The sequence below is a fragment of the Sus scrofa genome, chromosome 16 (assembly GCF_000003025.6).
Source record: "Sus scrofa isolate TJ Tabasco breed Duroc chromosome 16, Sscrofa11.1, whole genome shotgun sequence".
Lineage (NCBI taxonomy): Eukaryota > Metazoa > Chordata > Mammalia > Artiodactyla > Suidae > Sus > Sus scrofa.
The window spans coordinates 35,757,602-35,772,434 of NC_010458.4; positions in this window are offsets into that span (position 1 = coordinate 35,757,602).

A 14,833-nucleotide genomic window follows, 5' to 3' on the forward strand; every position below is an offset into this window, starting at 1 on the left:
GACAAAAACTCCTTTATCAAAAAGCTCAGAAAGAACTGAACTCTGAAACGATAGGGACTCTGTGTTCTTTGTGTAGGTAGGCGATTTCCCAGCAAGGTTTCGGGTTTTGCAGTAAGCTTTTGTAATTACAATAAAAGAGAGATAGTAACCTTCACAGTGAGTGGCAGCAGCACCCTAGCACTGGGCTGTGTGAAGACAGATCACATTACCTGGAGCCTCACATTGCAGCGGGGGGTTATTGTATAAAACTGGGTTCTGTTGTAGGCATCCAGGTAGCCTTTCTTCATCAAGGCAGGTCACTGCACCTGTGTGAAGCTGATTTTTTTTTTTTTTTCATTAAGGGAAAAAGTCCCCTCCCTGCAATTCAATGGATATTGAAAATCACTTGCTAAGTGGATTTGGGGGGTAGCTCTGGGGGATGGGCAAAGAAGGAGGAAATCTTGTAGGGGGCAGGGAAGCATCCGGACTAAGTAAATTACTAGGTGAACCAACTCAGGGGTGGGGCGAGATTGTTCTGCAACTCCTTTGGTTGCTGGGTGTGACTTGCTGGAGGTGCTAACTGAGGAGTGTGGCTTCCTTGATCAAACCACTGGACCAACAGAGTTTGGAAACTGCTGGTCATCCTCACTTGTGCTTTCCTGTGATGAGAATGACTGCTATTAAATTAAGAGCTGTGTTTCAGCTCTGGAGACTAGTTAGTTCATGGCACATGAGCACTGCATACAATTTTACCTAATAGATACCAATACTAAAAATCACATCCTAATAGAAAAGCGCCCTTCATGCTGAATTTCTGCCAGTAGAAGAAATGCAAGGGAATGGCTCTTATCTGTCAATGTCAATGGACCTTCTCCACATCACCACGGAGGGATTGGAACTATGTGGAAGAAAGGGTGAATGGTAGAAATTCAGGGCCAGTAAAGGCTGCTCCACTAACAGAAGACAGATATGTAAGGAGGAAAGCAGTCATTCAGTCAATAAACATTTATTGAGTATTAGGTGTATACCACTGTATGACACTATTCTGGGAACTAACAAGACCAGATCCATGCCGTGCACAGCTCATGTTCATCTGACCATGAATATTTCTTACTTAGGACATAAGGACAAAGTTTCCCACTAGGCATAGTTGGGGTACAAAGATAAATAATTCACAGCTGCTAATAATCCTCAGGTCTCCTACCCTCCAATGAAGGAAATACCAATGCCATGTTAGGAGCTATCATGGAATATTGCGAGAGCTCAAAGGAAGGTGTGTTTGCATGTGAAGTGGTCTGAGACTAGTAAACTTGTAAGAGCAAAACCAAATTGGCACAAATTGGGAAGTGCTGAGGAACTACAGAAAAGAACACGGTGAGGTGAGGCCAACCCAGGAAGGTGCTTTGGGACACGTCTAACTGAATCGGAAGTGTTGGCCTCCTAGCCCTAGGTCCCTGTCATACTGTATAAATTCCTGCCAGACCCAACCAGGCCATTTACTGGGGGGCAGAACTCCTCAAGGACATTTTAAGCATGTGGATGTGTCCTACTCTATTTTTTCAGGCTTCCTAAAAACTCAAAAGCATTCACCTCAGAGGTCAAAAGTAACCAAAGAAGTATTATATTTGACCTGCAAATTTGTTTGAGCCAACATTTAAAAATCAATAGAGATTTACATATTCTTTGAAAGAAACTAGAAAATGGAGCAATACGGGGCCTGCACTATTAAAGCACAACTTCCGAGCTGGTAAATTTCCAATCCCCACCTCACCCTCCAGGGTCGATGGGCCTTGCTCCCCACACACAGTCCCCACCACTTCCTGTGGCCTCCTCTCCTCTGAAGTCACCCACCAGCTGCCATTTTTCAGGAGAGTTACAATGCTGGTATTTCACAGCAAAGAAATATCTTCTTCCAATGTCACTATCAAGTATGGGGACTTGAAAGACCCTAAGGACTATATCTCTTTCGAGGAGGAAAAAAAAAATCATTCATTGCTTCATTCTACAAATATTTATTGAGAACCTACAATGAGTCTAGTTCTATTTATTTAATTATTTATTTAGTCTTTTTAGGGCCGCACTCGAGACATATGGAGTTCCCCCACATGGGGTTGAATCAGAGCTGTAGCTACTGGCCTACACTGCAGCCACAGCAATGTGGATCCCAGCCGCATCTGCAACTGACACCATAGCTCACGGCAACACTGGATCTTTCACCCATTGAGTGAGGCCAGGGATGAACTTGCATCCTCATGGATACTAGTGGGGTTTGTTTCCTCTGAGCCACGATAGGACCTCCGAGCCTAGTTCTATTGTAAACACTAAGGTATGGTGGGGAGGGGGGGACAGAAATGGACATGATCTCCCCTTGTCAAGCTGTTTCTTATTCGTGAGATATAGACAATAAATAAGGATGCAACAGAACTTCAGAGAGCGTTATGTAACATGAGAAGAAAAAAAGCAGGGGTAGGGTAAATGTGGAGAGTAGGGATGGAGTTAATGGGGCAGATATGTTGGTCAGGGAAGGCACTCCAAAGAAGTAGCATTTAAACAGAAATCAAAATGAACTGGAAGAGTGAGCAGTGAGAAGATGTATTTCTTTGCAGAAGGAAAGAATGATTTCAATGCATTTAATATGCATAGGGCAAGACACTATTGTGAAGTAAACCAACATTTAAAAATCATGGAACAGCACATGGAAAATTCAAGAAGTCTGCTTTTTAGAAGCCTAAATAGACATTTCTCCAAGGAAGATGTACAGATGGCCAATAGGCACATGAAAAGATACTCAGTATCAGTAATTACTAGAGAAATGCAAATCAAAACTACAATGAGGTACCACCTTACAACTGTCAGAATGGCCATCATTTAAAAGTCTACAAATAGGAGTCCCCATTGTGGTGCAGCAGAAATGAAACTGACTAGGATCCATGAGGGTGGGGGTTAGATCCCTGGCCTTGTCAGTGGGTGGGGATCCCTAGTTTCTGTGAGCTGTGATGTAGTTTGCATATTCAGCTCAGATCCCAAGTTGCTGTGGCTGTGGTGTAGGCCAGCAGCTGTAGCTCTGATTCGACTCCTAGCCTAGGAACTTCCATATGCCACAGGTGTGGCCCTTAAAAAAAAAAAAAAAAAAAAAGGCTACAAATAACAAATGCTGGAGAGTATGTGTAGAAAAGGACCATTCTAAACTGTTGGTGTGAATGTAAGTTGGTGCAACTTTCACTGCAGAAACTATGGAAAATAGTATGGAGTTTCCTTAGAAAACAAAAATAGAACTATCATATGATCCAGCAATCCCACTCCTAGGCATATATTTGGACAAAACTACAATTCAAAGAGATACATGATGCGCCCTTATATTCATAGCAGCACTATTCACAATAGCTAAGACATGGAAACAACTTAAATGTCCATCAACAGATGAATGGATAAAGATGTGGTACATACATACACAATGGAATACTAAGCCATGAAAGAATAATGCCATTCACAGCAACATGGATGCAAATAGAGATTATCACTCTAAATGATGTAAGTCAGAAAGAAAAAGACAAATTCCATATATCAATTATGTGGAATCTCAAATACGACACAAAATGAAACTATAAAATAGAAACAGACACACAGACACAAAGAGAATAGACTTATGGTTGCCAAGGGGGAGGGAGGAGGGAGAGTGATGGACCCAGAGTTTGGGGTTAGTTAATAGAAACTATTATATGTAGAACGGATAAACAAGGCCCTATTATATAGCACAGGGAACTATATCCAATCTCCTGGGATAGACCATGATGGAAAAGAATATAAAAAGAATGTGTCTGGGTTTGTGTGTGTGTGTGTCTATCACTTTGCAGTACAGCAGAAATGGGCACAACATTGTAAATCAACTATAACTTTAAAAAAAATTTAGAGAAGTTTGCTTTTTAAATGATTTTTAAGAAAGATCTATATTTTGAATTTTTATATTCATTTCACTAATGGCCAAAATCTGGTTTGATACTAACAATCTAATTACATTTCAGTCTTAATGACCTTGTGGGATAAGTAAGAACCTTTCCTTTCTACAGACAGGGAAGTGAATCTCAGAGTCTTAATGTCATCAACGTCTATGCTTATGGCAACAAGGTTACTAAGTAGACAAGACAAGGCTACCCTGATTCCAGTTCCAGCATTCTTCCCAGGCTATTGCTTTAATATGTTCCTCCTAAGCACCTGTAACAAGAGCAGAGTGAAAGCACACCTGAGTGAGGAGGTGAGAGGATATAGAGGGTTAGAAGGCCCAGGAAATGTTTCCGAGCAAGCAACTCTATATACAAAATTTATTCATGATTTCATGTTATTTTTGAAATACAAACACATTTTACATTTCTTCCATAATGTGTCTGTACTCTTCCATTTTGATCAAATAAGGAAACACATTACATGAAGATGGGCTATTTTTACTGCTTAACTTTATCATCCTCCTAAGCCTGATGAGGACCTCAGTTTTGAAAACAGGCCCAGAAGTCCTGCAGAATTTACTAGAAGCCTAGCAGAACCAGAACCAGCAGGGACTTGAAGAAGCACCAGGAGTCCAGACCACAGTATTCTACATCAAATGAACAATTATTAAGATATTATAAAGATGGTTAAAATACTTTCTACATTGCAAACATAAGCAAGTGTGTATCATGAAATGGTATTCAAGTACCACTCATTTTCCTTAAGCATAATTTTCAAGATGTTGTGCACATCTGCAGATAAAATAACACAATCCAAGAAAACTGGGGATGGGAGGATCTAAGAATAAAGTTATTGTCATTGAACACAAATCAGGGGATTGCTGAAACAAAGTTTCCTTTACTGCACAATAAGTCATTATTTCATTAAGGGTAAAATACAATGTCACTGCTCCGGAATGTATCACATAGATGTTTCCAAGGGTTGATGTCTCTGCACTCTTCATCCATAAACTGTTGCAGATGGGTTTCTGGGGTTCTGTGGATCACATGATGAAAATAATTCTTTCTTGCCTTATCTTTCAGTCTTTGTGTGATTGCAGGAAGTTGTTACTTTTCAGGTTTTTTTTGGCTCCTCCATAATGGAGAGATTCTCTTCCCTACCTTTTCCCTAAAGGGCTTTATTTATATTGCACCTGATATTTTCCCCAGCCTCCAAGGTAGAAGGATGAACTTGGCAGCGTCATTCCTCAAACCATTCATCACTCTTGCAAACAGCTGGCGTGAGTCTACAATATTTCTCTCACATTCCAATGCATGTTGTTCCAAGACGTCTTTTCACATACCCGTAGAAAAGAGCTCCTCACACCAAGAAACAAAACACAGCCAAGGAATCTGAGATTTTGTCCAAAGACCTCTAGAGAAGATGCTGATGCTGGTTCACTTGAACCAAAGGCTTCTAGAAATAAATCTGGCTTTGAGTTAGTAGATTTAAAAAGAAGATGCAAAACTGTCCTTCTAGGGCCCATTTCAAGGTAGAGGGGGAAAAAAAGGACTTGCTTAATCTGCAAGCCATTTGAGGAAGCAGCTGACAGGCAATTCTCTTTAAATGCTTTGTTGTGGCCTCTAACCCTCTGCTGCTTCCCTTCCTTGTCTTCCTCCACTTCCTTATTCCTGCCTTTTAAAAGTACTGATGATGGAAATCACTGTGGTCCCCTCTTGCTCCATTGCCCCAGGACAGATAATGTCTTCTCCGTGGATGGAACTGCCTGTCGTCTCTGGCATCTCCCCTTCCCAGGGCCAACAGAGCAGTCTTAACTGGACAGACCTGGTCCAATCCCTCTCCTGATTAAGTCTCAGAAGGCTCCCCACTTCTGCAGGGGACAGTCCTTCTCATAGCACCAGGATTACCTTTCTCTCTCATCTCTTCCAGTTCCCTCCCCCATGTACTCTGGGCCCTGCCCACCCTCTATAATGCCTGGGCACCTGCTGGTCTCTCTAAATAGTACATCTCTCCTTCTGTCTACTAGGTTTCTGTTTGAATTTCTTCACAATTCAGATCGCCACCCTCACCCCAACCGGCTCCACTCATAGCATCTCAAACATGGCTCTAAGCATAGCAAGTGTACGTTTTTTTTTTTTTTTTTGACCACGCCCATGACATGTGGAAGTTCCCAGACCAGGGATCAAACCCAAGCCACAGCAGTAACAACGCTAAATCTTTAACAACTAGGCCACCAGGGAACTCCCTTAGCAAGTATATTTTAACTTTGTTTTACTACATCTACCCAGGCCCACCAACCCTCACAGAGCAAAGATAAGGGTCTTCATTTAATATCCCCTCCCTTTGGGGCATTAACTCCCCTGCACATCCAATCTACCTTGCCGTGGAAAAAAAAAAACCCAAGGATGGAAGCTGAGAAATGCTTGAGGTACTTGAGATGGGCTCCCAGCAGCAACCCTGAGACCTGCCCACTGCAGCTGCAGCAGAAATCAGGTGGGCTGAGGGCATGAGGCTTAGGGCATAAAATGTGTCTGCAGGCACACAGATGTGAGTAACCATGGAAACTCAGAGGAGAGGCGCACCTCAGAGGCCCCCAGCCCAGCAGTGCAGGGATGCTTTTCAGATCGCTGACAGATAGGCAGTTTCTGCTCCTCTTCTGCCTTGACATGGCCAAATGATATTGCCAGACAGCCCGCTGCTTGGCATTTCTGCCAAATACAAACTGATCTGATTTTAATAATATTTTAAAATTAATAATAAAATCATTGAGTGCTTATTGTATGCCAACTACCATACTAAGAGCTTAGCTTCTACCATTTACTCTTTATTTAATCTTTATTAGTACCTTCTCTGGGCAATATTATCATCATCTCCATTTTCTAGGTTAAAGGTAGAGCAGATGCTGCCTGTGTCCTGACCGTTCCCCCTCCAGAACCCTCATTTTAGCTCATGCTGCCAGGGCTTCCCAATGCCGACAACTGCATCTCTGGATCATAGCCCAAAGTCCACTTTCCCGCAGTATATTTGGCCAGAAGTGCCAGAGAATTACCACCTCCTGAGAAGCATCCCTGAAGCAATGATGGAGAGGACTGCCCTCAAGGAGGTTGACTCTATGGTCGGTGGTCTACACTGGCTCTCGAGTTCCCCAATGAAGTGAAGCTCCAGTTGCCCACAATTGTAACACACTTGATAATTCACTTTTTATTGGCCACCTTCCCTTCATCTGTTCGCTTCCCATCTGTTCACTTCCCCACTGCCCTATGGGGGTTTTCTGAGATCACCTCCCAATATTCACACTTGAAACCTGATGGCTGGGTCTACTCCTGGAGGAATCTAACAAAGATAAGGCGGCAAAGGCACAGAGATTCAGGGACATGCCCAGGAAGCTGTCTCACTCTAGGACCCACACCCATCTCCACTACCCTGTACTGCTTCCCCAAGCATTCTTCCCACTGGAGAAGATAATGCCCTCTTCCCTCTCCTCCGTGCATGAATACATGGTGACAGCCTAAGCAGTCCCTATCCCTTCTGCCGTGACTGCTACAAATGTGGTTTCCTTACCCACAACCCCCTCATGACACTCCCTATCTAGCTTCAAATTTTCCACTTAAAATTAAACATATAAGAGTTTTCTGCTTTAAACCTCTTATAATTCTATCCGTATGTTTCTTAATCCTGTGTCATTATAGAAGGAGAGAATTCAGAACATGGGTCTGGTAAGTCATTCAATCTTCTATTTTAATAAGAAAAAAATTCCTAGGACTATTTCTGTGTTCAAAATAGCACCCATATGCACAAAACATAGAACTGGTTACAATGGATTTCTTTTTTCTTTTCTTTTTTCTTTTCTTTTTTTTTTTTTTTTTTTTTTGGCTCTTTGCCTTTTCTAGGGCGGCTCCTGCAGCATATGGAGGTTCCCAGGCTAGGGGTCTAATCGGAGCTGTAGCCACTGGCCCATGTCAGAGCCACAGCAACGCAGGACCTGAGCTGCGTCTGTGATGTACACCACAGCAATGCCGGATCCTTAACCCACTGAGCAAGGCCAGAGATCGAACCTGCAACCTCATGGTTCCTAGTCAAATTCATTAACCACTGAGCCATGATGGGAACTCCCCAATGGATCTTATTAAATATGACAATATATTTAATAATCATGTTAATAAATTCTTATCAATTTAGCAAGATATAAATATTGAACGTCTATTTATTCATTAACAAAATAACAACAAACACTCTAATAGACTCCTATTGTATATCTTAGTCAATCATACTCTCATCTTCTCTAGCATCTTCTATGTCAACTATAAATAAAAATTCAGACCTCGTTGATTAACTCTATAGAAAATACTCCCAGAAGAAAGCCATTTCAGAATGGGTTGTGTAAAACAACATTGATGAGTTCAAAATTCAGGAATCAATCTAGGTACAATATGGTCAATATAAAAGAATTCATAGCTTCAGGAATTTCGTCACAGATTATGATATGAAGATTTATAGAATATTAGGGTAAGAGGAACTTACAGAATATCTATTTCAATTTCATCTTTTACTGAAGTCAGACTTACAAATATGTAGTGACAAAATCAGAATTATAATTTAGGTTTCTAAGCTCTCAATGCAGTGCTTAGTTCATTTACCATAATCTGTCACATATTCTGAATAATTCACTTTCCATCCCAACTTCAATAGAGTATCCTTACATGTGCGTCACCAATTCATCTCCATGATAACCAACTCCTGGTTTGGTAAGTGAACATTATCAAATTTATGACTTAGGAATTTAAAATTAGGACAGTGAAAGACTGAGTCACTGGAGAGAACTTGAACTGAAAGACTGTGCTAAATGGTATAGAATTAACCTGTTGGCGCTGTGTTTAGTCTACACAATGAGTTACCATGGAGTCCCAGAGTGACAGAGAGTAGCCAGAGCTTCACTTTCCCAGATTTCTTCTGAGGTCTGGTGACATTTGGACTTCATAAAGCTTATTTGCATTTTGAAGTGGTGTCCTTCAACAAATTTACTTGAACCAGCTTGGGTAGGTTTCTCTTCCTTAAAGCAAAAAGTCCCTGGGTAGAAACCCCTTCCCTCTTCTTGCTTCTAAAATAAGCAACGATAAAGATGGGTATTGAACAATGGGATAAGAAGAACGGCGCTTGGAGTCAGCGTGAGGAACCAGAATAAAGCAGGAGACTACTTTAGCCAAATGCCAGCTATGGTTAAAGAATGTCAGTGTATGAGGAAAAGAGGCTGAGATCCCTAACGTCTTAAGCCAGTTTAGGGGCAGTCCCTTAATATGACGAATGTATGGATTTTGAATGGTGAGTTTTCTTCAGCCCCCTCCTCTGCTAGACTCACCCTGGTAGTTTCAAACCAAAGAATACAAAGGAGACAAATTTGCGATCATGAACTTCTCACAGATTACTCCACTGACCATGAACTTACAGTCCTTCTGAGGCATCTGCTATGCTGACATTTTGGAGAGGGACCAGCACCTTAAGTCCATAGGCCCTCTTCCAATTTCATACTGGTCTTACTAGTTTCCTATAGACCTCAGAGAGTCATTATACCTAAAGCTAGTAAAGTATATTGAAAGATCTTCTCCCCAACAACATTAAATACAGTTGTACTGGCACCGTTTATTTCCAACCAGCAGCCATTCTCCTACTTCTTTGTTGACAGACCCTGATTATTTGTTGCTCAGGGAAGATGACCCTATCCCCAGCTCACTAGCTCAGAAAAAAATTCAGATGAATTTAAGATCATCTTAACACCACCATTTCCTTTTCCAGTGATTGGTACAGGCGTGGGCTTCAAACATAAATATAGCCAATGAGATAATAGTAGCTAATATTTATTGAATGCTAGCTATGTGCCCTGTTCCAACGGTTTTACAGGCACTCATTCTTTTGCTTTTCATTACAACTCTGCAGTATAAGGTCTATAATTGTCTCTATATCATGTCTTCTTAAAAATACAAATAATTCATCTTCATGCTTTAAATCATTTTGATTTGGATTTTTTATACTTGTTACTATAAAAATATGAACTAATCTAATTAATTTGTCCTCTTCTCTTTAGAATCCCATGTAAGCATGTGTCCAAAGATAGCAAAAGAGTATATAAATATCATACATACTATTGCAATTCTTTGCTTTCTAGTTTCTATAAGAGTTTTTTCTTATTTACTACAAGGAAAAAGAGGAGGTAGAGGAGGGGAAAGTCTCACTTTCACCTATTATGTTTATTATTAGGATACCTTATTGTTGGCTTTATTCATGGAAAATCACCTTGAAAATAAAGTAGTGAATAAAAATATGTTTTCAACACAAACCATATCAAAAAGGTAGACTAGTTAAAAAAAAAAAAAAAAAGACAAGTAGCTCTTTCCAAGCTTGATTTATTTCACTTAGAACAACCATTTGCTGAAGCAGTGACAGATCCTCAATTTCTCATCCCAGGACTTTGACTACACGGCTAATGAGTGAAACCCAGTCTTCTAATTTATATTTTTATGATTTTAATGATTGGGCCATTTCAAATCATTGTTCACTAGTAAACCATTCATCCCATAAAATAATATTTTCACAAGTTTCCCAGTACCTTGGTTACATTGGCACATATTTTCAAAAACGTACAAAAAATTATTCATTAGTAGCTATATGAAATAGCCATTATATAGGCTCTTGGCCAGTATATTTTTAATATTATTAAAACAGGTTTTAGGTCCTTTCTTATTGCTCTTTGTCCAACAAAGGTAATTCAAGCTAACAGTTTTTATATGTTGTAATAAATATTTTAGCTATATTGAAGTAGCTTAATATAACGGTAGAACCAGATAACTAGATGAAAGTGCTAACTCTGTAATTTGTTGTCTTTGTAACACTAAGAAAGTTAACATTTTTGTGCCTCAGTTTCATCAGGTATAAAATAGGGATAATAACAACTAATTTTTCGGGTTGTTCTGAGGATTAAAGGACCTAATACATATGAAGTACTTAGAAAGTTCTCAGCACATAGTAAGAACTCTACATACGATCATCAGTATTATTACAAGGGTTAAACTGTAACTAACAGAAAACTTGATTAAGCATAGCTTAAATCATAAGAACACATGTTATTTACTTAATAAGAAGCCTGGGAGTTCCTGTCGTGGCTCAGTGGTTAATGAATCCAACTAGGAACCATGAGGTTGCAGGTTCGATTCCTGGCCTTGCTCAGTGGGTTAAGGATCTGGCGTTGCCGTGAGCTGTGGTGTAGGTCAGAGACACGGCTCAGATCCCACATTGCTGTGGCTCTGGTGTAGGCTGGTGGCTACAGCTCCGATTAGACCCCTAGCCTGGGAACCTCCATATGCTGCAGGAGCAGCTCAAGAAAAGACACACACACACAAAAGAATTCTGTTGGCTCTGGCATTGGTTTATAGCTCAAAGATATGAAGGACTCTGGCTCCTCCCATCCTTCTACTTTGCTGTCCATCCTCATATGGGCAAAGTTTCCTCTCAGAGTCACACAGTGGCTGCCTCAATTACAGGTTCCTCAGGCAGCAGGATCCAAGAGAGCAGGTAATGGGATGAGGGTAAAAGTAAAAAGTAAATCTGAAAAGGCAGGGGAGGGAGGGGGAGAGGAGTGGAATTTCTCCTGATGGATGTTTCTCTTTTCAGAAGAAAAATAGTCAGCGAATGTCACCTTTATGTCTTCCTGGCCAGAACTGTGTCACATGACTATTTCTAAACCAATCACTGGCAAAGAATAATGAAATTGCCGTGACTGATTTAGACCAACCCTGAGTCATTTTTCTGGGGCTGGATCTTGTGTTGCCTGATAAAAACCAGGTTTCTAGCACCAATGAGAAAAAGAGTATAGCTACTGGGTATACAACCAATAGTGTGTGTCATCAATAAGCATTCATTTGATGCCTACTATGTGCTCAGCTTGTGCTCCTAATAAAACTGGAAACTACCAAAAGGACAAATGATATTTTCTTTGCCCTTGAGGTCCTACTTACTTGTCATCTTTAGACTTAAATTTACTCCTGCTAGACCCTGCTAAGTAACTAAACCAGAGCCCGTAAGGCCTCCTTTCTGATGCACTGACTCTTGAGTGGATTCACTTACTCTCCCCAAGTATATTTGATCATCCATTTCTTTCTTTTTTCCTTTTTTTTCTTTTTAGGGCTATACCCACAGCATATGGAAGTTCCCAGGCTAGGGGTTGAATCGGAGCTGCAGTTGCTGGCCTATGCCATAGCCACACAGCCACACCAGATCTGAGCAGCATCTGTGACCTATACCACAGCTCATGGCAACACCGGATCCTTAACCCATTGAGTGGGGCCAGGGATCAAACCTGCATCCTCATGGGTACTAGTTGGGTTCATTACTGCTGAGCCACATGGAAACACCTTGATCTTCCATTTCTTGGTCATATCCTTGCACTGCATCTTAAAGTGATTGTTCAGTTTCACAGAGTGATAATTAAAGAACTACACCAAGAGTTAATGATCTAAAATCCCATGTTAAGAAACTCTGAGTACCTCAGATACCCAGAGGCAGATTCTATCTGTCTTTCTTTTTTTCCCCCTCTATTGAGGGCCTACTGTGAGCCAGGCACTTTTGTAACAACATTCTTTCCATTAATTCTCATCCAAAAAAATCCATGAAATATGATTCAGATAAAGGAGAGATTAAGACAGAAGTGACTTGTGTAAAACCATCAGTTAGAAGTAGAATAATTACTCCTTATTGAGCTTATTCTACATATGAGCCAAAGTGTCTTAAATGCCATATGTGAATTCATTCCTTTAATTCTCTTAACCACCCAGTGAAATAAGCGTTCCCTCACAACAGATACTTCCAAGCATCCTCTAGCTGCCATTACACAGATAAGAAATCTGCAGCTTCAAAAGTTAATAACTTCAAGTTCACTCAGCTAGGAAGTAAGAGATATTATATAAAGCTGGGTCTGCCTAATTCCAAAAACTTTGCGTTTTAAGTCCCACCCACCCAGACACGTCAGGAATTTGAACCCAGGACTCCTAACTCCTAGGCTCATTCCATAATCCCTAAATCAGGGGTGGAAACTTTTAATGTTTTACTTTATCAGCTTGTTCTATAAGATGTTCTCCAAGTAGTTCATAATTGGTCTAGCTGTCTAAGATGAGGTTGGGGAATATATACAAAGATACTTACCAAAATAGCAAGGCCCTCCTTCCTTTCTGAGATTGGAGAGGCCAAGCTAGCTGATCTCTGTTGAGTTTAAAGAGATTCCTAGGAGGTAAGATTATCAACATTTACCACATTTCTGCTCCGCCTTCAAGTCACAAATTAGACATTAACACATGAATTAAGCAAAATCACATAGTTGTACATTTCACCTTGTGTAAAATGCTCTGTGTTATAGAAATCATATGACTAGGGGCTCTGCTATAAATCATTAAGAACTTTTGTTCCCTGATAGCCCCAGAGTTTGCAGGAAAGAGACTTTTATAATTGGTATCTGCTTTGACTTCACCCCTGAAGGTAGCTTTCTATTCCTGCATATTCTGGTTGGGTTTCCTTGCTCTGGAAGCCTCCTACTCAGAAATCAACTGGGGTGCTATCCATAGAAATACAGAGTTCTAAGGATCATCACTTGCCAGTTTCCAGCCCTATTAGAGACTACCTGGAAGTGGGAGGTGTATAGAGGCATCTGTTTCTCTCACTCATTTTTCTTTGAGTTTTTGTTTGTTGTTGTTTTGCTTTGAGTACCTAGGTTTTAAACATGCCAGCAGACAAAAAAAAAAAAAAAAAGGAGTTTCCGTCATGGCTCAGTGGTTAACGAACACAACTAGCATCCATGAGGATGCGGGTTCAATCCCTGGCCTCAGTGGGCTAAGGATCAGGCATTGTCATTAGCTGTGGTGTAGGTAACAAATGTGGCTCGGATCCCATATTGCTGTGGCTCTGGTGTAGGCTGGCGGCTACAGCTCCAATTGGACCCCTAGCCTGGGAACCTCCATATGCCATGGGTGTGGCCCTAAAAAGGCAAATATATATATATGCTAGCAGTCAAATTATTACCAAAACCAGTCCCCAAATGCATTTGTTTTTATGTAAGTGTGAAGTTTCAAAAAGCAAAACCTGCTATCCGAGCTCTGACATTTACGCCACGGCTCTATACGGCTGGTCCCCAGGAGCTGGAAAATCATGTTTTAGGGAAGCACATATGTGCTGATCGCCATAACTATATAAACAATCCATCAAGTTAAAAAAAAATGGTATAATAATCCCAGTCAGCAAGATATTTCTGAAGATCCAAAGGCCTGTGTAAAATAAATGATTAAGGAAAACAATGTGATAAAGTTATATCTAGTTTTCTTTCCTTTGTATACCAGAACAAACAGATATATACAGCTCCCAGAATATCATCCACAAAGTTCATGTGGCAGGGACAGAAAGTGTGATATAGATTTTTAAGTCTTTCATACAAATGAAGGAAGATATTGAAGTCTTCCTAATTTGGAGTCCCAGATTTTCCCCTGTGAAACACGTCTTCAATAGACCAGAGAATTATCTCTAAAGTTTCTTTTAGGTCAAAAAACTTGCTTCTTCATCCCCTTTCCCCTGTTCTTTACAGGTCCATCTATAATGGCACTGATCACATTCCCTCGTTCTGTAATTGGCAGGCACACTCTTTCCCATCAGCCAGCTATTAACCCATAGGACATGGTTTCTGGTGGAAATGTAGTTAATGTTTGTGAAAGTGAGATGGGGTCTCTGAATCTGCTCATTTCAAACCCTCAGTCTACATGTTGAAAGCTACTGCTGTAAGAAAGTTTTTAAAATCATCATGATGCTAGACATCTCCCAAGCACCATTAAATCATCGTCTCGCACTGTTCATTCCATGGACCCTGTATCTGAACAAGCCAGAG